The 23,044-nt window shown below is 38.0% G+C and overlaps 1 protein-coding gene and 2 long non-coding RNA genes across 3 annotated transcripts in view; 1 reads left to right on the top strand and 2 right to left on the bottom strand.

The window, feature by feature from the left end:
- The window catches only part of LOC105208194, a 31,116-nt gene extending 15,762 nt beyond the window's left edge, over positions 1-15,354 (bottom strand). Inside the window, exon 1 of the mRNA XM_011177978.3 lies at positions 13,615-15,354. The gene's annotated coding sequence lies outside the window, so the exon portion shown is untranslated. The remainder of the gene's footprint in view (positions 1-13,614) is intronic.
- A 1,935-nt stretch (positions 15,355-17,289) lies between these two features.
- Positions 17,290-19,119, bottom strand: LOC120359615. Its single transcript, XR_005576394.1, has 2 exons — positions 19,009-19,119; positions 17,290-18,783 (listed from the first exon to the last, which is right to left on the bottom strand). It is a non-coding gene; the product is annotated as an uncharacterized LOC120359615 (long non-coding RNA).
- Positions 19,120-20,705: 1,586 nt separating this feature from the next.
- Positions 20,706-22,926, top strand: LOC120359614. The gene is made up of 2 exons (XR_005576393.1): positions 20,706-21,492; positions 21,592-22,926. It is a non-coding gene; the product is annotated as an uncharacterized LOC120359614 (long non-coding RNA).
- Positions 22,927-23,044: the final 118 nt, after the last annotated feature.

The following is a 23,044-nucleotide window of genomic DNA, read 5'->3' as shown; positions in this document are numbered from 1 at the left end:
ATAATGTAAAAATACATAAATTTTGATTTCTTTCACTGAATTTCTAAACAAAATACACATGAATGCCCGGATACTCATTCGATAGAACAAGGATTAAAAATCTCGACGAGCCATAAGTCATAATCTTTCGATAAGCCAGAAATTTTTCGTCTTTTCTCGACAAGTTAACGGTATCGTTGAGAAAGCGTGATAATTCTGACGCTCGCTAGCTCCTCAGCAAACAAAGAAAGTTAAACAGGAACGAGCTACTTTAAATATCCGCATTGAACATTTTAACTATCAAATCTGGAATTCTAGGCCTCTCCCCGATATTTATCGAGAAAGCGTATTAGTTTTAGTACAATCTCCGAACAGCGAACAAAGAAAACTATGTACAAACGAACGCGTAGCGGGCGGCCCTATGCGGGTTTCCCACATCGACATGCTTCTAACATCACCGAAACTTTTCTCGCTCTCGTGTCCGATATTTGCTTCCGAAACAACGCACACTGAATACCAAAAATAATTTCACTTTTCTAAATAGTTAGCGAGCTAAATTTAATAATACTAAATATTTAGGAAAGTAAAACTATTTTTAATTATATTAACCAAATATTTAATTGGCATTCTTTCTCAATATTTGGTAGCTGTTACCAAACGCTTTTTTTTTTCAGTGCAAGTTTCGAAAACCGCGATATCCATCGGTTGCCCCATCGAGTGAGGAACTTTCAATTTTACTATAACGATTATTGTAGCAAAAATAAGATTTTTAACAACTTTAATAATAAATTTCATTCAAAAATTCTTCTAACGTGATAGAGATATTTCACATCCAGATTCGTGTTTAGCTGCAGCCAAAAATATTATACATAAAAAATGACTTGTTAAATCTTAAGACAGAAAAAAGTTGATTTTTTTCTCGCTCAGTGTAATCAATCTTTCAAAATAATGTGACGACTTCCTTGAATTTGACTTCCTCGTCAAATACATTGCATTCCGTCAAAATGTCAGAACACAAATTAATAAGAAAATAACTAGAAAAAAAATATTAAAAAATTTATTTCAGCGAAGTAAATCTTTGTTTGAATACAGCGATATAAAATGTTATTCATAAGTCAAAATGTATTATTTGAATATAAATGTTATTCAAATAAGTCAATTAATAAGAGAAGTGAGATATATTTCACAGAAACGTATATTTCACCATCGCAATTTTTTTTGTAACCAATAAATATCAAAGGAAACATTGCAACAGTTGTTTGCTAATATTTCGACTTTGTTCGTCGATGTGCAAAGCGGACATTGAACCCTTTTCCAAGAATCTTTCGAGATAGAATTGGTGACTTTTTGACGTAAACACTCTACAATTTGCTCCGAGTGGACGCACTCCGTTTTATCTTTTCTTTTTCTTTTTCCACGAGACCTGTCGCGTTTTCTGAAGGAGAGAAAGAGGATTGTCGTGTCTCGCTGTATCCGCCCATCCGCCGTGCGCCGGTGCAGGCGGCGGAAATTTATGACGTGATCCTCTCGCGAGAAAAATTAAGTTCTTCCGTTACGCGAATAGCTTTTTCCTTCGAAGTTTTCGACGCGCGCGCATCCCGCGTTTCGCAACGCCGCGCTGTGCGGCTTGTGCGCCTCGAATCTCTCAATTAGCGAATTCCACGGACGGATATCGGCGGACGGGAGCGTCGTTTTCATAGGCTTGTTAGCACCTTGGGCGCTGGCTCGCAGCCACTCGCGCGTAACTCGTGTTGCAACTCGCCACCGGTCACCGCTATATCGTACGTCGGATCGGGTAATACCGGAGATCGGCTTGGAGGAGAGAAAGAGAGAGAAGGGGAGAGGGAACAAAGTGCAGAATTTACGACTTTAAGGCAGAATAAATTGAAATCATTTGCGGAGTAAAGTAAAGAGCGCTCCACATTTTTACGATACTAATACCGGCAATTAATATCTGACATCGAGACGGACACGCGACGCGGATTTAATACACTTCGGCCTTGCAGGCCGCAATTTTCAGCGGTATTCCCCCCTGTGTTCTTCTCTCTTTATATCTTATTTTTATATTCCATTGTCAGCGGTAGCGCGGCTACCGCGCTTATCCTTTAGCCGTGCCACGTCGGTGCCGGCACCAAGGCCGATACTTTTTAGTTTGGTGCGCCCGTCAACGGCTCGCTGATCTTGAAATATCGTCTCAACGCCGCCTACGTCAGATTTAACACCTTAAAATTTCGCCGTGGCGAAATGCACGGGCCCGTTATTAATAAGCGAACCCCGATGCGCGCGCGCGCACGCACGCACGCGAGCGGGAATAATTACGTTTCGAGAACGCATCGACTGCCCGCGCTTCGTCGAAACACACCGCGGTGAACAAAGGTATTTTGTTCGAGCGAAAAAGCGGTGGGATACGAGCGCGAAATCGATCCAACGCGACGCGACGCGAGCTCGAGTCGCGTTAATTGCTTCGTGCGCGCGATCGCGATCTCCGCGTGTTTTATTAACTTTTTCATTGAAAGGAAAGGGAGAAGGGAAATATATGTGTAAACCGCTCCACGGCAATTTTTCCGCTAAATCGCAATGACACGTACATACATGCAGAATGAGTTGTATCTCGCGCGAGGATCGTACAGCTCGAGGCCGCGTCGTGTGCACGTATCGAAGTGTCGTGGATCAGCTCTTCGATCTGGTTATTCGATATCTCCGTTTTTGGTCTTTTTCATTGATAAAAGTTTTGCAAAAATAATTAACGGCCGTTTTCTCCGTGTCACCCTTTTCAAGTACTATTCATGATTTATCAATGTCACGTGAATAATAAATCGTACGAGATTTAAGCGGAATCAAGATCGCATACCTGCACGTCAAAGAGCTGTTACAGATTACCTTCGATAACGGCTTAGTACTTCGGGCTCTATCAACCTGTTTTTTTCGACACGCATTATCTTCGAAAAGATAATTTCGGAGGAAATACTTATAAGCGTTCTCGATATATCGCTGACGATCTTCAAAGTTATGCGACTAACAACGCGTGACCTCAGAACGATTATTACGTCAGAATGTTAGTGGAATACCGCAAGTATTCGCACATATTATAATTGTCTAACACGTGCGTAGAGAAAAATGGTGTATGACGAATTTTGTTGTTGACGAATTATTTTTCAAAAGTTTTGTACAACCGTCACTTTGGTATGTAAAAATACAAAATACATTTTAAAAATATTCTTTCACGTACTGACAACGACATATTTTTTGTGTTGATTTATATTATATTATATTTTAACATTAGAAAAAATATTATTTTACAGCAGGCTAATATTCACTGATATCACGTGATTTATTAATTTTAAATCACGATTTTTCGTGCCAGTCATATACTGATAAATATGATGTGTATTACGCTATGAAATTTAAAATTGAAAAATGGTTTCATCAAGGTGACCTCATCAGTATCAAAGTCACTCTATTTATATATAATTTTTTAATTATAGATTACGATATTTATTTTCGAGTCTGTAGTAACACTTTGGTTCGTGAGACAGACCAGAAATAGAAGAAAAAATAATTTTAACAAACGTAAGATTACATAACTTCCTGCATCATATTAATATAATAAATATAAAAAATTATACAACATATCACTCACATAGCAAGAACAGCAATTTTTCATTAAAAAAAAAATTTTTTTTTATTAGAACAAAAATGAAATTTTTCTGATTTTTCTTTGAAAAAAAAAAGCGATTTGAAAAAAAAAGGAAACTTTTTTTAAAATTATAATATCATAAACATAATCAAAATTTCAAGCAATTTATATGTTAATAAATGTTCCAAAACTATTGTTTTTTTTACTTTTTTAATCTTTTTAACATTTTAAAAAACGTTTAAAAATATTTATAATTAAATTTATTACTTTAATATTTAAGATGTTTATATATTTTTATTTTATAACGACACATACCAATTTTTAACTAAGTATGACTTTGATTACAAATGACTTTTATCTTATATAAATTAAAATTATAAGTATTTATTAAAAAAAAAAAAAAAAACTGTTAACTCTTATGACTTGAAAAGACCATGAGTAAAAAAATTTACATGCATTTTGTAGCTGACTCAGAGCTAATTTTTCTCTTTCTTTTAAACTAAACTTTCTTGTACCTTTAATCAGTTACAAAATATCTGCTCACAATCAGATATCTATAGACAACAGACACTCTGTATATTCAATAAAATATGTACAAAGAAAAATTAAGATAATTTCATATATTTATTTATAACGTTTCTTTACAAAGTTATTTGTAAAATATATAAAAATTAACTCAAACACAATAAAATAATACAAGAAAAATAAAATAATTCTGTATTACAAATTCAATCTTAACAGAAGTAAAACTTCTTTATGTCTTTTTCATAACTTTTCCTTGACCTTTACTTTTTTTTTAAGGCATGATATGTGTTCCTGGTCAAAAGATTGCTCATTTTCAATTTAATGGTTTCATAAATTGTAGAATATTGGCAGTGTTAAATTTTAAATCATTTTTTTTCTAGACAGCTACTTAACAATTTAAATATAGAATATAAAATACAAGATAGAATATGTTTGCAATTTTATGAGATTAAAAAGCTCTTAAAATTATTCTATATATAATCAAATAATAAATGATTTTACATTGTTCGCTTTATTATTAAAAGTGTAGATTGTGAAGTGTAAGTTGTTTAGCAGTCAAATTCTATATTTTTAGTTTTAGAAATGTCCAATAGATAATTTCACAGGTCAAAAATGCAACGAGTCAAAGGATCACCACCTTCCTCTACTTAATTCCCGAATGTTACAAGAAACATATCCGAATACTAATCCTGGCGACTTGCTCTGCGGAATGCTTTAACAACGCTCTAGCGTGCGACATTCCCATCTCGGCCGTGTCTCGAATGATTTAGCACCGGTCAGGCAGTCAACAAATGCGGCCAGCAGTCGCATTAATCACTGGTCGCTATAATTAGTTCGGTGGTACTTAATAGGCGGATTAACATCCGATTGGTGTACTTCGCCTCATAAATTCTTCATCCGAACCGGCTGCATCTCCACGAGTGTGATGTATATTAGAATTACGACGTTCGTCGACGTTGTCACGGCGTTGTATTACGATGTATCGTGACACGCACGTCTCGTTCTCAGTCTATCGCCAGTACTCCGCCTGTCTCGCCGCATGCGTCGCAGAAACGCAAGAGGGAACAGATAGTTCAACGAATTGCCGAGAAAATTTATTTTAAGATGCAATTCTCACGGATATACTATCTGGGCGTTGCTGCATTTACAGAGACGCGTCATCGCGTGCGTCGCGTTTTGGGATATCGGCCGCCACTCACGTAATTCGCGCGATACTCCACCTCGACAAACGTTGATAAAGGCTGAAAGATACAGAGAGCGCAACAATTCGAGGAATCCAGCACGTTAAAAAAAAAAAAATAACCGGAAAGCATTTAAATGTAGCCCGAGCTAAATATGTACGCTCGCGGCGCAGGGGGCAGGCCCACTTTGTATAAATCGTCGAATTCCAGACGAATTCGTTATTCCCGGACTTTGTCACGTCGCGATTCGGTCGTTGCACATAGCTCCATTCTTCGCTCATTTCTCGTAGCGATTACGCTATCGGGATCGTGCCTCGCGTCCGTCTCGGTGTCATTCGAAGGAAAGTTCCTTAATCCAACTGGAATCGTTTAACGGCCATTTTGCGGCGCCGTAGGAAAAATTACACGGCTTATCGTATCGACATGTGCGCTGCGAATAACTTGTTGCCCTTGTCTAACACGGCCTCTCGACCCCGCATTGTCATTTCTTTCTATGATAGACTGATTAATAAGAAACCGCGAAGCTGAGACGCGCGGACGTAATTAGCATTATCGAAATATACACACTGTTAAATTCATACTGTCGAAATCTACCCAATTTGAGTTATTTTTAATCATTCTTATAGGTCACCATTTCTACTACTTAATATGTCGACAATTTAAACTAAAATAAAGTTAAATAAGTTAATTATAAAAATGTTAAATTCGACTCAAACTTAATTTATTATTTATTAGATGCATACGTTAATATAGATACTTTTTATTTGATTAGATGAGGTTGATCTTGTAACATATTTTGTGTTAAAATAATAAATTTCGACAAACATAGCAGTTAAAAATAACCAAATGTTTGAAAAAATTTCTTTGAATTTGATTCTTCAATATTTAACCGTGCCCGGTCCCCTTAAAGATGTTTCGGATACATGGTCCCTGCAAAGTAAAATAAAATTTGAAAATGTGTTAATATTAACACTTCAAATAAGCTATGTACATATGAAAGCTGTGTGAATGAAATTCTATTTTTATTTACTCTATTTAATTGTCATTAAAAATTGAATTGTTTTTTTACAACATTGAGAACAATCTCGATTTCTTTTTGTGTAAGTACTTTAAGTACTCAACACGATTTATACAAAGTTTTATTAAGGTTGTCTATTTAGTTATTTTGTAAGTAAAGAAATAAATAGATTTAGTTGACAAAATTGATCTCTGCATCGCAATGAAACTTTACTCATCATGAATATTTAAGGTACTTGAATAAAAAAAAATTCTAATATTTTTCATAATTTCTTATTTCGTTATTAATTATATTTTTATTAGAGCACACGTCTACTTTTCTCATTAAAATAACTTTAATCATACAGACATAACTTTATCCATACAGAAAATCGCTGCCAAATTTTTTCCACTACTTTTAAATAAAATATCAAACAATTTATAATTTTTTCATAATTTTCTTAGTGTTTTGAAAAGTGTCCTATAAATCTTGAAATTCTCTCTGGAACTCGTTTAACGAGGACAAAAGCGATTGAGAATAAATTGTGACCTGCCGACGGAATTGCACAGTATTTTTAGACAATAAGATACGTCGTCCGTCTGTCGTAAGATATATATATGTTAATGACCGCTTGAATGAAGCTCTATTAAAAACGTATCTACATAAAGTATAAATTTACGACCGACATGGGCTTATGTTTGAATCGCGATTAACTCTAGACACGTATTCCTAAATCGTCGAAGAATTGTCCGTTACTTCTTCGCGATTTCGTCATCCGTGTAACGGCGAATGCGAAACGCGCGCGCGAGTTTTCGCTTAAATGTCGCGGCGGCGACAATGACATGCTGGCATTGCGCCGGTTATCGTTATCGTCACCGGCACGATTTGCGCCCGTAATCATGGCACAGATCGGTCTGCGCCCGATCAGGCCTGGGTGCGAACTGGGTTAAGGCGAATGAGAATCACTGCTGACCGGGTCAGATTCTTATCAGGCATTAACACTAACTGCTGCATCAGTCAGCGGGGGACCGGCGGGAAATCGCGCGCGAACTTTCCGAGATAATCGCGAGGAAATGTTGTAACGGTACTTTTCCAGACTACTTGCCCCCTTGTTTTCCTATGGAAATCGTAGATAGGCGGCGCGTAATCAGCGCGACGGCGTGTGTCAAACGTCAGAAAGATAATTAATGCGCTCCCGAGACGCGCTCTGACAGCGCGAGCAATTAACTCGCGAATCTGGGGAATTAGATTAAAGCTCCCTCCCGCACGATAAAAAAAAAAATTCTGTATCGCGTCCGGGAAAGAAATGCGATTAGGGGACGCGATACCGAGGTGTACGAACGCGCGCCGCGCCAAGTAAAATGCGTCGCGCGGCTCGCATGTACATACGCACGTTATTGCGAAGTAATCTATTAGAGTTTGCGCGTTACTTTCACTACGGGAGCTCTCGACTTTCTTACTTGCGAGCCATAATTATGTACGACATAACAGTGAATTTATCAGGTTTCTATTTTCGTTGCCGTTGGAAAACCGAAGGGAACAGATTTGCGCGTTTGCACATCCTTGGCTCCGCAGGAGCCTTGATACCTCGTTCCACAGTCTGACTCTCTACTTACAATTAGATCCTTGGTATCGCAGATCCCTGGCGCCGGATAGTTTTGTTTTTCTTTCCTTCTTTTTTTTTTCTAATCGATCTTGAAACTTTTCCACGTTCTTTCTGTGCAATGTAAATATTTCGTTTCGCTTCGCTCGTACGAAGCAACGTCGAAGCGACACGAGACGAAATATCGCAAAGTGAATTTTCATGCAGATGGAGAGGTGCGCTCTATTAAAAGACCGTCTGCAACAAAAATAACGGGGCATCGGGTACTGTTCCAGCGCGATTCGCGGTCGCCTAATTTCGCACGGTACAGGAGCGACGGCGGTGTATGGTACCTGCCAGTCACTTTCGGTCATGTCCGGCGCAATGGAAATTTTTTAGACACTCCTGACGTCAATCGACCAGCGGAGGTGGAATTCTCAATGAGATCTGTAGCTTCTTAAACGTCTATAATTATCGACGATCAACCGCATATTGTTGGCGATAAGCAGATTCGCGAGCTGTTTGTTTTCATTTCGTTTCGTGCGTCCTGCTCTGCGATACGATGAAACGAGAAAAGAGAGACAGAAAGAGAGAGAGAGAGAGAGACACGAGAGTCATTCTTTTTATCATCGAAAGTAACGGCATTATTGTTTTTACTACTTGACGCGCGCGTAAGCAACGCTAACGATGACATCAGTCGTCAGCTGCAACAGCGAACACCATGTAAAGTACCGTGTGAATCATCGTGCACCTTCCTTAAAGGTAAGCGTCATACACGCCGCGGAGTCATTACACCTCATTTGACTTGCAGAGAATACCGCGCTTCGCATATCTGCGAGACGATCGATTTGCAGAAGCGGAGATAAGTAACTCGCATCGCGTATACGCAAGTAAACCCGCGAGCAAACTGATCATTTTCAGTAGAAATAATACATAAAGACAGCGATGAGGAAATACCTGAATAATACGGTCGCGGTAATATCGCTGGAAATATGTCACGGATCTCTAAAAAAAAAAAAAAAAACTGTTTAACGACAGACGATTCCATGGCATCAATCGCAATAACAATCGCGATAACAAGGAAGTGATGCATATTAAGATCATTGGAATCGGTTGTGCAATTTCTAGACTACAATCAACATTGGAATTAACGTCTCGTGTAAATTTAAGAGAATATCCTCGCTTTGGATTTAAAAATATCGATTTATTTTTTACATACTTTTTAATCGTTTGAAGATAGAAAGTTGCAGGTTGAAGGTAGAAGAGGCTTGCACAAGTTTTTATGAACGTATAAAATGTATTCTAAACTTTGAACGCGTTTTTCTCGGAACATTTTTCAAGATTGTTGCCACGATAACTCATTTAGTTTTAATCCAATTGATTCAAAAGTTTTAGGAGTTATTCGCAACATTTTTTCTCTCTCGTCCTAGAATCAAATAAAAATTTCAATTTTTTTTAGTTAAAAAAATTTCAAAAAAAATAAACGGAAAAATCAAATTCTCTGTTTGTGCAAGAATTAATGTTTTATTAACTGGGTTAGAGTTGAAATAAAAACTGCATTTAAGATTAGAGGAAGATGCCACACTTAAGTCTTTCTTCTGGAATAATTTTATCATGTGGAATTGAACGACGAGAAATTTATGCATTTTTGACACCTTTATTTATTCATACAAATAAAGTAATTGAAATTTTGATGACATTCAAGATTTTTGAGAGAAAAAAAATTAGTTGAGTTCAGAAAACTGCTATCTTCTCCAATGTATATGAGTAAGATGCCACCTTCAGTGAACGAAGATTTAAAACTGTTTAAATACACGAAAAAAATTAGTATCAAATCAACAATCCATTGTTTTATACATAAGCAAGAATATAAAATCTTAACAAAATTTATAATCTTAAACAGACGTGATTTGCTTACACAAGAAGAAAAATTTTCTCCATGTAAGCAAATTTATTATGTCAGTTTAAGATAATAAATTCTTCCAAGATTTTATATTCTTGCTTCTGTGTATATAAAACAATGCATTGTTGATTTGATACTAAGTTTTTTTTCTGTGTACTATAACGTAATGTGAACTTGCATGTTTTGCTTATCTACATTAAACAATCAAGTTTAAATAAAAAGTAGGTGATAAAACGTAAATGGGTAATTTAGAAGCAACTCATTACACTTTCATACTTTTATAGATTTAAACAACATTTTACAAATTTAAAATGTTTAGAATTATATAAAGCACTCAATATTTTAATTTTTTAAACCATTTTAATGAAAGTATCAAGCTCGAATAATTCTATCTCAAGATTTTGTATTAATTGACATCTTATCCCTAAGTGTTAGGAAATGTCAAAATATAATCTGTGTTACGAAATCTACTAATCATGTGTTATGAAACATGATTCAAAGTTGTAAAACCTGCTTCTTAAACAATAAAATGCAGCTATTGCGTTATTAAATATTATAAAGAGGACATTTCGACTTATCTTTTTGATTTTTATTAATACCAAAATTTCTCTTTGTTCTCTTAGCTTGCCTATAGTCTACTGCACACTTATGATCAGCTAATTTATGGAAAAACTATAATTGAAGTGGTTTCTTCCCTCAACTGGTATCTTCCCCCGACTTACCTAATATAGATTAAATTTTTGAAATTTCTGTTCTTGATTTCTATGTCTTATGTTCAACAAAATATTTTAATTTTTCAACAAATCTTTTGCTTAGCTTTTTATACTTTTTTCCTAAAAAAAAAAAAAAAAATCCTAAATTAGTATAAAAATGGTAGCAGAAGCGAGAATATCCTTTCGAAATTAACAAAATGAATTTTTGTGAACCGCCACGAGTCAGAAGATAATCTCGGAATATTCAAAACGAAATATGTAAAAGAGATCTGTCGTTAATTTTTCTACGCGGCTAAAAATATTCTGTAGAAGTTTACTCGCGATTACGGTGTGCCGTAAATTTTCGAATTCGCGATACACAGCCGAAACATGTAGACACTTGCGTGGTCGTATAATCCAGTGGCAAAATAAACCGCAAAAATTCCGCGAGGCGGAAAAGCGGCTAAGCGTGGCAAGCCATTCGCGAGGCAAAGGTCGCCTACGATCCTGAACGAAATATATTACGTAAGTTAGCATAATTCCGAACTTTCTAAACGCGCGCCGACGCGTCGCGCTGTCTCCGGACTTACGATCTTGATCCCGTTCACAGCGGCCTACGTTACAGGATTTACCGACGAGCATTTCGTACCGAGACGTACGTCCCGATCGCGTCATGAAATACGTAAATTACGAACGAAATGCTAATCTCTCGGCCACGACTGAGTCACGATCTCCCGATTCTTTTTAGTGTAGTATAACACGCGTCTATTACGTGCTATTTTGGAATATCTCGCCCACATATTTTAGAAAATTTTGATGCAAGCCGTTAAAAATAATGATGTTACGCGATGATGCGCGACGGGCGTCAACGGGCACCGTCGCTTGGGCTCGACCAACGGAACCTTCCGCCTTTTATTTTCACGTTGCGACGGGGAGATAAAAAAAAAGAAAAAGAAAAAAGAACGGCCATGGAGAAACGTCGATCGCGGTTCGTTGCGCCGAGCGCCTGGCGCGTTGCAGTGGAACCGAGCGTTTCGAATGTTAAACTCTTGACGGATTACGCAAAGTCGTTGCGGATAGAACTATAATGTATGCGGAATAAATCGAGGCTGACAAGCGCGTATTTTTCAACTCTGAGAAAAATAATCTGATTCTATTTAAAAAACTCGTATGATTGTTTCTGGTGGAATAACCAAGCAGAATTTCTGATTATTATAATCTAAGACTCCGGTTATTTTAATCAGAACGTTTAATAGACTTTATTATAATCTGATAATTCCTACAAGATTTCTGATTCATCTGTTTTTGAACGAAACGTATTGATTGAATCTGTCAGATTTCTAAATAATGCAATAAGACTTTTCTTCCAGTGTACCCTTTGCATTTTCATCACTGATTTCTGTATCTTTAAGGAGCTACACTCACACTTGCACTAAAAATAAAATTTTTATATTCAAGCAAATATAAATATAATTTAACATAAATTCCTTAATTTAAATAAATATTTTCCAAGTTTAAAAATAAATTATTGTACTAGCTAATATATTTATTTAAATCGAGAAAATTATGTTTAAAATAAAAATATTTACTTGAGCATAGAAAAGCTTTTTCAGTGTAAGTAGGTCAAAAAAATTAAAGAAAACAAAAATCGAGCATGGCATGGTCTATAGAATCAATGTAAATACAAAAAAAATTTATATTATTGATAATTTGAAAGCATTTTTTTCTCAAAATGATATTTTAGAAAACTAATATATCTCGAAAACCAGAAATTTTGCACAAATATTCACATCATCAAATTTTTGTCATATAATTTTATTTGTAAACGTCAATTTATTTTTTACAAATTTGGAAAGTAAGATTTTTTATTAAATGTTCAGACGGTTACCATTTTGCGAAAAATCATTGTTTTTAAAATCGGCCATGTCAAAAACTAATTTTTTTTTCATCTTTTTTAAGAGGATACTTTGAGATTTTTTCTTTCAGATAATAAACTACAAAGTTACAATGGTAAAAACTATTTAAAAAAAACCGCGGATGTTAGTGGCAAATTATCAATTTTACAAATTTTTTGATAAAAATTACAGAAATTCTAGGTAAGAATATTATACTTTTAGATATACATAATAATCTTTAATTAAAATAAATAAAAAATAATTAAATAAAATTAAAATTAAATAAATTAATTTTATAAAAGAAAAAAGTTTCAAAGTTTATCCTAATTCTCCTTGTTCTCTGGGTGCGAGTGGCCCCTTAAATCCTCGATTATAAAAAAATGCGAAATTATGAAATAGTTACGGGAGAACTTTTGCGAGGCAGATTAAATCGAGATAAGTACGATTATCCATTTAAAAATTATCTATTCTAATTTATGTTAACGTATTCCGATACGCGGTATCTCTATGTCATAAAACTGATATTTCAGAATGGCATTTCGTTCGAAACACGACCGAAATGGCTTCGTATAATTTCTCGAAACCGAAAGCACGGGTGTTACAGCGAGCCATCGCCGTCGTGGATGGCCTTTTTATAGGATTACACGACAGTGTCACCTCGCGCCAATGAGGCGCAACGCCTAATGTCGTCGCGGCTCGGATTTACATAGCCTAGGCGTGGACAAGAAAATTCGCACTTTCGTAATCGCTTCAGCAGCAGGAAAGTACATAATGACGCGAGGCGCAACGTACGCGCTCCAAAATCACTCTCTCGGAGTAAACATGTGCGCCACGGGCACTAAGAGATAATTTCCGTTTCCGCGATGAACGGAGAAGCGCAAAGAGAAATCAACTTGAAATATTATCAAGTTCGCGAAGTATCATCGAGCGACTTAGAAGGAACATTTCCTAAACGGAACAAAAAGTCACCACATGGCATCAAAATAACGTCCAAATGATTCTTACAAGTCACTTTTCGATCAATCACGAATCGTTTCGATGCAATTTTGATCCGTTGTTCCATTTGGGTTTTGAACGGCAAATTTAAAATCGCGGGTGCACACGAATGACGCGCGAGATGCCTCTGTCCCGAAAAAGCGAGAGTCGTCAGTCAAGCGCGAAGGGTTAGAAACGGATTGTCAGCGTTGTTAGACTGCACAGACACAAAGACACAAGATACTCACCGTAAGGATATCCCCGTGATTCACGACAGCCTCCTCTCGCGTAGCGATTCGCAGGTAAGTTCAGGCAGATGAGTCGTCGAGCTCGGCGTGGCTGCGAGGAGAGTCGCCTGCGCGGCTGGCCGTTGCCCCGAGTGTCAAACGGCAACACGGACAATGGCTCGTCCTGGCGCTCGCCGGCCGCATGTCAGGGACGCGTGCTCCGTCCGCTGCGAAACCGACCCGCCGGCGTGGAACGGGAGAGGAGAGGGAGGGGGAAGTAGAGAGCGCGTCTGATAAACGGGAGCTTCCGAGAGCGTTTCTTTTTCACGCGGCCCGTGTCGCGCGCCCTCCGCACCTTCGGCAGCGACGCCGCCGCCACAAGAGACGCGTCCTCCCCGCGTGCACGCGCTACCCCTCGGTCGTAGAGAACGCGCCACCACCGTCCCACCACCGTACGCGCCGCGCGACGCACCGTAACGGACTGACTTCAAGTGAAGCGAGCGCGGCGTACCGTACCGTACCGTACCGTACCGTACCGAGCCGAACCGAATCACCGCCACGGCGAACGCGAGCACGCCCGATCGCCGTGCGACCGGCTACCGAGACTGGCCGAAACGCGCGGGGTATATCGTCTCCTCGCCCTCTCCCTCGCTCTTTCTCACTTTGTCTCTCGCGCGCTCTTACTCTCTTTCCTTCCCTCTTTCTTTGTCTCGAGTTTCTCGCTCTGCTCGCTCCTTCTCCCACGTTCTCCTCCTCGCTCTTTCCTTCTCTGTCTCGCCCGTATATGGGATCCCTACCGCAACCTAGCAACGGCATCAGTGGAAACCTCCGACGCGCTGCTGGACTCTTTCCTCCACCCCCACCTCTGCCAATCCTTAACGACGACGGTGGCGACGGCGGCGGCGACAGCGGCGGCAGACTTTTGCCCTTTGATAAAAAAAAAAAAATAAAACTGATCGCGACGAAATGTCGCGATTTGTTACACGATCGAGGTGAAAGAGAAGGTCACGCGCGCGCTCGTCTCCGCCGCTCTGATGCTTCGTTAGCGAAACGTTTCCATTCGAATCAAGTTCCATAGATGCGTTCTCCTCCGCACACGGAGGAGATTCTCAATCTCCGCGCGTTTCGCTGCGCGCGCGCGCGCGCGAGTGTTAATGGCGCGTGATCGCGACTCGCGCCTTCTCGTACGCAAGACTCCCATTATACCGTTTACCTTTTTGGAATCTCGCACTGACGCATTCCGGCCGCCTGTTCAAATCGCGAATTTGTACGTCGATACAAATTGCCGGTCACATGAGCCTGACTCTATAGACGACCGACGTGTCAGCCGCTAGTGGTTTAACGAGCGTAGCAAACACGTAAGGCGTAATTTCACGAAAGGCGGTCTGCGTAGACGAAGCACGTGAGTGTGTGCCACATAAATTTATAAAAAAAAAAAGGAGGAAGGCGATCGCTCGCACTTACACCCGCGCTCTGCTAAATGTAGGAACGTCTCCGTGTGCTTTAGGAACCGACTGGTTTAAACTGGTTGAAGTCGCATCTGACCACGAGGAACCGCGACCGCAAATGTCAACGACGTGTCACGAAACATCGCGAAATAAATAACGAAAAATTCTCCTCGACAAGAAAACCGATACATCAAAACGTGAAACGTTCATTTACTCGATAAACTCCAGGGTTGGTTACTTCATAAAAGTAACACGTTCTCAGAGAACATCTTGTGAATATTACAAATATCCTAATAATTAAAGATATCTTTTATTGTTTTCAAGATATTTCTAAAAGATGTCTAGATGTCATCTAAAAAGATTTCGTTGAAAATAATTTTATAAAATTTCCAAAAGATATCTAGATATCTGAAAAGCTTCTTAAAAAAATGTTTTCAAGATATTTGTCACGTAAGATCTATAGATTTCTTCAAGACATCTCCAGACATATCTAAACGATATCTCAAAATGTTATATAAGGTATCGTTTAGATTACTAAAAAATATCTTCTAAATTTTTCGAAAAAAATGCAAGACATAGTAAGATATCTTTTATAGAAATCTAAAAGATATCTTTTGTTTATATACATGGAATATCGACTTTTTATAAAAAAAACTCGTCATCGTTATCTTTATTAAAAAATAGTTATTAAAAAATTCGTTACTTTTTTGTAAGGTTGGTTAAATTAATTTTTTCTAACTAAATTAAGTTAAAATTAATGACGTATAACATTAATTTAATTATATTAAAAATTACATGAATAAAAAATAACTCAATTAAAAGATACGTTAAGATTAAACTAACTTATATTAAAAGTCAATTTTGAAAAGTATTAGTCAAATTAAATTAGAAATTCGTAATTTTAAAATTAAATTACCCAAAACAATTACAATAATATTATCGTACAATTAATTTAATATTTTAATTGTAAATTAAGTTTATATAAAATGACACAGAAATATTGTTTTTTTATGTAGTTTTAAACGTATTCTTTTAATAATTTTTTTTCTTATAATACATAAATACATTTTTTAATTTGGAAAAAATTTCATAAATTAAAGTTGTGTTTAAAAAAAATAACAAGTTAATATTGAAAATTAACTAACAATAAGTCAAGTTAACAGTTATTAAATTTTTAACTTTATTATTTAACTTTCAACTTTTTAATCCTACGTTTTTGTAATTCTACTAATATTAAAATTTACAACTTTAAACTAATATATAGCTTTTCTCTGTAGCTTATAATTATCTAATTCTTTAAAAATTACTGTCTTTATTTTTTAGTGTGCATCTTCATAGAAATTCAGATTGTAATTCACAAACACAAATTTTATCAAAAATTTATATTGTTTCTGAACTGAATTAATATTTTTATTATGGATGCATTCCAGTTTTCATTGCAGAAAATCTACAATTTATGTTATATACACTATTAAAATTCATAAAATTCAATATATTTTTTAGTTAAACATCAAATTTAATGTGTCTATAACTGAAAAATATGTGCACAAGTGCATTTTGATAACATTAAATGTTTTCTAATAAACTTGCTTAAAATTTGCTTCCGTTATATTAAATTCTGCTGACGATTTTTAACAGTGTACATACTGTGGACTTTCAGTATTCGCAATGAATATCGGAATGCAGCTTAAAGTATAAAGTACAAAATCTTTTTCAACATTTAAAATATATTATAAAATATGTAAGTAGGTAAAATTTATAATGCCGTTTAATGCACGTAACCTTTGATCTGGCACGCCGATTATTGTATGTATGTGCGCACTAAAGAAATATGAATTTATTGAATAGATATAACGATAATGGAAAACCAAAATTGCCGATAAAAGTAACGGCAGAATTCCATTATCATTACTATAAAAATATAATAATGTTATCATTATAGATAGAGAAAAAAGTAACGACTGTTGCCGAAAAAGAAAACTAACGATAACGATAACGACGTTACAAGAAATGCATCGCTTCCTAACCCTGTAAACGTATTCGGTAACTTTTAACGACATCAAGAGATATCGTTACGTGTCGTTGCGCAGCTCTTCTATCATGTATAATATGTGCGCAACGACGCTATAACAATACCGAATTATCGTTATGAAGTTAGAGAATAGGCCTACTGGCAAACTTACGATGTGTAATTGCGACTGATAAGTTGATAATTGCGGGAAACTCACATTCTTTTTTCAGAGAGAAAGAGAGAGAGAGAGAGAGAGAGAGAGAGAGAGAGAGAGAGAAAGTATCCTATTTGTGATGATGCAAAACTTCTCTTTTTTCGCACTCCCACGATTTCCATTCGATTCACGCGTTATTTGACTCGCAAATAACGGCTCGATGCGAGTGTTGTTTATACGCGCACGATTTTGTAAATACACTCCGCGGGGCGTCGGACAGTCACGCTCTATCTGTGCAGAGCCAGCGTTGTTTCAAATATCAGGTCTGGCACGTGTACAACCGATTATATCGGCAATTTGTCCCAACTCCCTTGCGCGCGCACGTGTCGCGTTTTTCGAGGTCCTTAGAATTTCGAGCGCGCTTGTAATCGCGGATCGATACACACTACCGCAAGGTTGACGCTGGGTGGTAAAGAAACACCACTAGCGATCACCTTGAAGTTTTAAAAAAATGTAGCGAAACGTTTTATAGAAATAGACTGTACGATAACTTTTTCGATAGAGGACTTCTAATTTTTGACGAGCGGGAAAGGTGGAGGGGAGTAAATTCTTTAAAATAACTCGGCTCGAAAAATCTCGCCAGGATTTAGTACGTTTATTAGCTAGCACAGCCATTTTAGCATAATCAAATGTGACATATAGGAATTATTTATTATCTTTTTGCTAACTTTTTTGCTCTATTTACGATTTTTTTATTCCAGTCATTTTACTAAAAACAACGGCTGTGCTAGCTTAAGATTAAAATTAGCACAGTCATTAAGAAAAAAGAAGAAAATTAGAAAACAAATACGCATTTTAGTAGTGCTACTTTTTACTGATTTTTTGTCCCATTTAGCATTTTTAGCCGTTTCGCTAAAAAATCGTAAATAGACCAAAAAATTAGCAAGAAAATAGCAAATAATTCCTGTATAAGTCGCATTTGATTGTGCGGAAATGGCTGTGCCAGATTAATAGACGTACGTTTTATTTCACTGTCTTGTAAATAAGTAATAAACTCAAAAATTTAATTTAATTTAAAAGTTATAATGTAAGTACTGAAAAGTGCAATTATTTTTTATATTTTATATATAATAAAGTTTATAATGAAAAATATCTCCGGATATTCTCAATTTTTTGAAAATTTTGCGGGTGTAAGCGCTCGGCAAAAATTGTATAAGAATATATTTTTTTACACGCGCATATTTATTCTACAAATCTCAGACGAGTGAAATATAATTTACGAACTCTATGCTTTTTTCGTAACGTTCACCAAAATACGCGCTAACAGATTAATATAACGAGTTTCATTTTACGTACTGAAGTGTATATTTACGTGCAATAAATTGTTGGCTCGAAATACTTTCCAGGATTAAATATGGATATCAGCGCGTAGCGCATCTATTTTAAATTTGATCTCTATCAATATCTGGAGTAATAAATGTCTGTCAATATATTTAACAGAGATTTATTACTGGATTAAAATAAAATTTGTCACTCACCGACACACGATGCGCAGCAGCGGAGTTTTCAACGTCGACCTGTAAAACACAAATATTTATAATTCACATCATAGTAACGTCCGCAGTAATTAATATTGCAAAAACTGATTACATCACATTGAGTTTTTATTCATCTTTTTCAAACACAAATTATTCATGAAATAATTATATTTTTACAAAAATCTTTTAAATACAGATTTTTAAAAAATTCGACAAACGAGTCGTCTTGAAGTAATTTAATTTATAAATCATGTACTCGTTTACTTTGTGGTTGCTCCGCCGTTGCCCGTTGTCACCCTGGTCCTCCTCCTCCTGCTTTCTTGTTCCTGCTTGTTACTTTTTTATGAACACGGCACTCGCTTATGAAAACACTACTACTTATAACATGGACATCAATAATCACTTCGATACGACAATCGCGCGACATCCTGGACGGCATCCTCGTACACGACGCGTAGTTCATTACATTGCGACAACGTAAAACGATGAAAGCGTTGTCCGCATTCACTGTCACTCGCGGCGCCGTCTCTGGGAAAGTCAACCCAGCAGACGACGAATATCGAATGCAGGGGTACGCGCGGGCACCTTCACATCGTGCCGAGCTGCGTAACATAACCTTTCAGCTGTTAGTTGCAGCCGTTGCTAACACACAACACAACACACGCGTCTCCGGGCGATGATTACGTTCTCACGTACGCTGATGAACGTACGAAACAACACTGATTGTGAGAACAAACACTCGCGAATCGAAAATGCGATTGACCGACGCGGCGACACCGACGGATCACTGATGCCGTCGCTCGCTTCGGTCGAACGGTGTCTCATGAAATTCGCAATCTAACAAGTTCTCGGTACACTTGTGAGTACGGCGATAACCACCTTGATAACAATACTTTCGAAGTGCGCAATGCGTAGTTTATTATGTCATGGGAAACGTTGCGACAACGGAAAACTAACGCGAAACGACAAGCGAGAAGCGAACTGCGATCCGCCTCACTCGGCACTCGACGACAATGACGTTGGCCGACGGATGACTCTCGAACGATAGGGACGCGCGGATAACTTCACGCGACTTCGCCTTGGAATCCAAGGCTTGGACATCTTGCCAAGGCGCGCGATCAAACCTTTGGTCCGCCTAGCCGTTACTAACGCATAGCACACACATGTTTCTGGACGATTATCACGTCCGCGTCCTCACTTATGCTGATAAACATACGAATTGAGTCTGAAAACAAACACCCGCGGATCGAAAAATGTGATCGACCGACGAGCGGATGGATCATTGACGCCGTCGTTCGCGTGATGAATTTCGGTTGAACGGACTCTCACGAAACTCACGGTCTAACAACAGATTGCCAGTACACTGATAATCACGACGGTGATCATCTTGATATAAACATCACACGGGATTTTGCACGACACTTCTGAGGTTGACCCGTTAACCGTGTGCCACACGCAGCAACGCAGTTTATTAGCGCCATTAGTAATCAGTGTGGTCGCCTTCCGCCTAGTTACTAGGGGGTCGCGCTAGTTGCGTAAAGATGACCACACTGATTGCTAATATGGCGTTGATAAACTGTGTGACGGTCGACATCGGAAATCAGAAGCGTGATGAAGGTGCCATGCGATCCTTATATGTATAAAGATGATTGTCGTCGTACTCACTATATTGTATCAGCAATCTGTGTTAGACCACAAGTATCGTGAGAGTCCGTTCGTCCGTAGCTCGTCGCGAGAGCGACGGCATCAGTGATCCGTCGGCCATCGGTCGATCGCATTTTCCGCTCTGCGAGTGTTTGTTTTCTGTCTCAATCCGTTTATCAACGTGCGTGAGAACGCGGATGTAATAATCGTCCCCGGAGATGTGCGTGTGTGTTGTGCGTTAGCAACGGTTGCGGCCACTAGACCAAAGATTATGTCGCTCGTCACACGGCGACGTGAAGGTATCGCACGAAGTTGTCCGCGCGTCCCCGTTGTTCGAGAGTCGTCCGTCGGCCAACGTCATTGCCGTCGAGTGCCGAGACTGCCGAGTGAGATGCAGGATCGCAGCTCGCTTGTTGTTTTGCGTTAATTTCCCGTTGTCGTGACATAATAAATTGCGCAGATCGGAAGCATCTGACAAGTGCAAAGTGCCGCGCGATCTTTATATGTTTATATCAAAATGATTAGCGCCGTGTGTACAGGCAATTTGTTAGATCGCGAATTTCGTTCGATCGAAGCTCGTCGTGTGAGCGACGGACGGCGTCAGTGATCCATTGCCCGTCGGTCGATTCAATCGCATTTTTCAATTCGCGGGCCACGGTTGTTTGTTTTCGGTCTCTTCGTATTTTTATAAGCGTACGTGAGAAATGCGGACATAATAACCGTCCGGAGACACGCGTGTGTTGCGTATTAGCGACAAAGCGTTTGAAAGGTTATGTTACGCCGCGCGGCACGGCGTGAAGGTGATCGCGCGATCCTCTAGTGCTCGAGATTCGTCGTCTGCCGCGTTGACTTCTCCGACGGTGTCGTGGGTAATGATGAATGCGGACAACGCTTTCGTCGTTTCGCGTTAACTTCCGGTTGTCGCAACGTAGTTATCTGCGCTTCGTGCACTGGAGTGCCGTCCGGGATGTCACGCGATTGTCAAGGTGATTATTGCTAAGTAGTAGTGTTTTCGTGAGTGCCGTAAAAAAGTAACAAGCAGAAATAACAGAGGAGGAGGAGGAGGACCTGAGAGGCATCAGACAACGGCGGAGCAACCACGAGGTAAATGAAAACAATACTCAATGTGACGCAATTAGTTTTTTGCAAAATTAATTACTGCGGACGCTACTACAATGTGAATAATATTTATTTGTGTCTTAGGTCGACGTTGAAAACTCCGCTGCTGCGCATCGTGTGTTGGTGAGTGACAAATTTTATTTTAATCTAGCAATGAATTTCTATTGAATATATTGATAGAGATTCGTTTATTAAATAGATGCGCTACGCGCTAGATTAATATCAATACTTAATCCTGGAAAGTATTTCCATCCAACAATTTATTGCACGTAAATATACACTTCAGTAAAATGAAACTTGTTATATTAATCTGTTTGCGCGTATTTTGGTGAACGTTACAAAAAAAATTTATGGAGTTCACAAATCGTATTTCACTCGTCTGAAATTTGTAGAAGAAATATGCAAGCGCGTGTAAAAAAATATTCTTATACACTTTTTGCTAAGCGCTTATACTCGCAAGATTTTCAAAAAAATTGAGAATATCATGAGATATTTTTCATCATAAAATTTATTATATAAAATAATCTACACTTTTCAAGTACTTACGTTATAACTGTTGAGTTTAAATTAAATTGAATTTTTGAGTTTATTACTTATTTACAAAATAGTGAAATAAAATGTACTAATATACGTCTATTAATCTGGCACAGTCAGTTTTGCACAATCAAATGCGACTCGTACAAAAATTATTTATTATTTTTTTGCTAATTTTTTGCTCTATTTGCGATTTTTTAGCGAAACGTCTGCAGCAAAAGAGTTTTTAATAGAGCAAAGAAATAACACTACAAACACACTCACTTGTTTTTTAATGTTTTTTTTTTCTTAATGGCTGTGCTAACTTTAATCTTAAGCTATCACAGCCGTCGTTTTTAGCGAAACGGCTGGAGCAAAAAGAAATCGTAAATAGAGTAAAAAAATTAGCAAATAATTCCTGTATGAGCAGCATTTGATTGTACTAAAATGGTTGTGCTTAATGTGCCAGCTTAATAAACGTGGATTTAGCTTCGTGGGATAGAATTTATTTATCTGAAAATGATATATCGCCGGTATAATTATTCCAGTGCTTCCGAATGGTTCTCTTAAAAATTGCGCTCGCTCCTATCGGCCGCTCCTCGATGAGATTAATCAAACGTGAACGGCACTCGATTAATAACGTCGATTAATGGCGTCTTTGAGCTCGAGCGAATCGCTATTAATCGCGTTGCGTGGGTGAAACATGTTTATATTTACATTTGCTGGATTCGCGCGCAGGTTCGCCTTACTGACGGGTGAAAGCGTCCGAATTTCTTCGTCGAACACGGTCGCGCATATCCCGCGAGATCGCGGAGATTAGAGGGGCACGCGAAATTCCAATCTCGCAATCGGAGAGAGGGAGAGGAAGAAGAGAGAGAGGGACAGAGAGAGAGAGAGAAAAGAAAAAGGTCACTCTCACGTGGTGGCGGAATAACGATCGGCGAAATGAAGCGGATTCGCCGTGGTCGTAAAGGTATCCTGGGGATGGAGAATTAATTGGCTCGATAGCGCGACACGGCGCTTA

Source organism: Solenopsis invicta, chromosome 14, assembly GCF_016802725.1.
Source record: "Solenopsis invicta isolate M01_SB chromosome 14, UNIL_Sinv_3.0, whole genome shotgun sequence".
Lineage (NCBI taxonomy): Eukaryota > Metazoa > Arthropoda > Insecta > Hymenoptera > Formicidae > Solenopsis > Solenopsis invicta.
Note: the sequence above shows the minus strand (reverse complement) of the source record. Positions and strands in the feature narration are given on the sequence as shown.